This window comes from Clinocottus analis, unplaced genomic scaffold (assembly GCF_023055335.1).
Source record: "Clinocottus analis isolate CAN_PGR_092001 unplaced genomic scaffold, fCliAna1.0.p SCAF_36, whole genome shotgun sequence".
Taxonomy (NCBI): Eukaryota; Metazoa; Chordata; class Actinopteri; order Perciformes; family Cottidae; genus Clinocottus; species Clinocottus analis.
In genome coordinates, this window is record NW_027176109.1 from 1,482,927 (window position 1) to 1,485,426 (window position 2,500).

The 2,500-nt window shown below is 47.7% G+C and overlaps 1 protein-coding gene across 1 annotated transcript in view; it reads right to left on the reverse strand.

The window, feature by feature from the left end:
• The window catches only part of ulk4 (unc-51 like kinase 4), a 55,728-nt gene that overhangs the window by 22,796 nt on the left and 30,432 nt on the right, over positions 1 to 2,500 (reverse strand).

Sequence of the window (2,500 nt, forward strand, 5' to 3'; positions counted from 1 at the left end):
TTCCTCTGCAGGCTGTCACAGCACCGTGTGCAGTCATCACTCAATGAGCTGAGAGATGCATGCTCGACATTTTGAAAGTTGCAGAACTTTAAGAGAATACCATGAGGGCCATGATGCCAAATCACCTCTTCCACGCATATGAAATGCCTCCCACGTCACTGCTGAGCCTCCTGCATGCACACTGCTGAGCCTCCTGCATGCACATACATGCACACTGCTGAGCCTCCTGCATGCACATACATGCACACTGCTGAGCCTCCTGCATGCACATACATGCACACTGCTGAGCCTCCTGCATGCACATACATGCACACTGCTGAGCCTCCTGCATGCACATACATGCACACTGCTGAGCCTCCTGCATGCACATACATGCACACTGCTGAGCCTCCTGCATGCACATACATGCACACTGCTGAGCCTCCTGCATGCACATACATGCACACTGCTGAGCCTCCTGCATGCACATACATGCACACTGCTGAGCCTCCTGCATGCACATACATGCACACTGCTGAGCCTCCTGCATGCACATACATGCTTCCTGCATGCACATACATGCACACTGCGGTCATGCTCACATACGCACAAAGTTTGCTGTAAGCTGCATTTTGTATTTCAGTAGTGTGTGTGTGTGTGTGTGTGTGTGTGTGATGCTTCCTGTAGTGTGTGTGTGTGAGATGCTTCCAGTAGTGTGTGTGTGTGTGTGTGTGTGAGATGCTTCCAGTAGTGTGTGTGTGTGTGTGTGTGTGTGTGTGTGTGAGAGATGCTTCAAGTAGTGTGTGTGTGTGTGTGTGTGTGAGAGATGCTTCCAGTAGTGTGTGTGTGTGAGAGATGCTTCAAGTAGTGTGTGTGTGTGTGTGTGTGAGATGCTTCCAGTAGTGTGTGTGTGTGTGTGTGTGTGTGATAGATGCTTCCAGTAGTGTGTGTGTGTGTGAGAGATGCTTCAAGTAGTGTGTGTGTGTGTGTGTGTGTGTGTGTGTGATATGCTTCCAGTAGTGTGTGTGTGTGTGTGTGTGTGTGAGAGATGCTTCAAGTAGTGTGTGTGTGTGTGTGTGTGTGTGTGTGTGTGTGTGTGTGAGATGCTTCCAGTAGTGTGTGTGTGTGTGTGTGTGTGTGTGTGTGTGTGTGAGAGATGCTTCCAGTAGTGTGTGTGTGTGTGAGAGATGCTTCAAGTAGTGTGTGTGTGTGTGTGTGTGTGTGTGTGTGTGTGTGTGTGTGTGTGTGTGTGAGAGATGCTTCCAGTAGTGTGTGTGTGTGTGTGTGTGTGTGTGTGTGTGTGTGTGTGAGATGCTTCCAGTAGTGTGTGTGTGTGTGTGTGTGAGAGATGCTTCAAGTAGTGTGTGTGTGTGTGTGTGTGTGTGTGTGTGTGTGTGTGTGTGTGTGAGAGATGCTTCCAGTAGTGTGTGTGTGTGTGTGTGTGAGAGATGCTTCAAGTAGTGTGTGTGTGTGTGTGTGTGTGTGTGTGTGTGTGTGTGAGAGATGCTTCAAGTAGTGTGTGTGTGTGTGTGTGTGTGTGTGTGTGTGTGTGTGTGTGTGTGTGTGTGAGATGCTTCCAGTAGTGTGTGTGTGTGTGTGTGTGTGTGTGTGTGTGTGTGTGTGAGATGCTTCCAGTAGTGTGTGTGTGTGTGTGTGTGTGTGTGTGTGTGTGAGATGCTTCCAGTAGTGTGTGTGTGTGTGTGTGTGTGTGTGTGTGTGTGTGTGTGTGTGTGAGATGCTTCAAGTAGTGTGTGTGTGTGTGTGTGTGTGTGTGTGTGTGTGAGATGCTTCCAGTAGTGTGTGTGTGTGTGTGTGTGTGTGTGTGTGCGTGTGTGTGTGTGAGATGCTTCAAGTAGTGTGTGTGTGTGTGTGTGTGTGTGTGTGAGATGCTTCAAGTAGTGTGTGTGTGTGTGTGTGTGTGTGTGTGTGTGTGTGTGTGTGTGAGAGATGCTTCAAGTAGTGTGTGTGTGTGTGTGTGTGTGTGTGTGTGTGAGATGCTTCCAGTAGTGTGTGTGTGTGTGTGTGTGTGTGTGTGTGAGATGCTTCCAGTAGTGTGTGTGTGTGTGTGTGTGTGTGTGTGTGTGTGTGTGTGTGTGTGTGAGATGCTTCAAGTAGTGTGTGTGTGTGTGTGTGTGTGTGTGTGTGAGATGCTTCCAGTAGTGTGTGAGGGTGAACCTTATGGCATGTGAGCATAAACACAGTATGTAAGCACTTATCTGTGTGTAAGAGGGTCAAAACTGTGTGTGTGTCAGTGGGTTTTTTGTGCTTATGTGAACATAAACACAGCAGTTGTGTGCATGTAAGATGTTCTATAGTGAATGCAAGAACACTCGTCGAGTGTGTGACAATATGTTTGTGCGTATGAGAGCTAAAGTTGTGAATATGTATATATGTATCATATGTATGTGCAAGTTCATTATTAATTATTATCCCTCATAGCGACACCAGGATCATAACATGTCTCCCATATTTCTTTACGATGCTCAGTCAGTCAGGCACGACAACAGACACACACACAAAC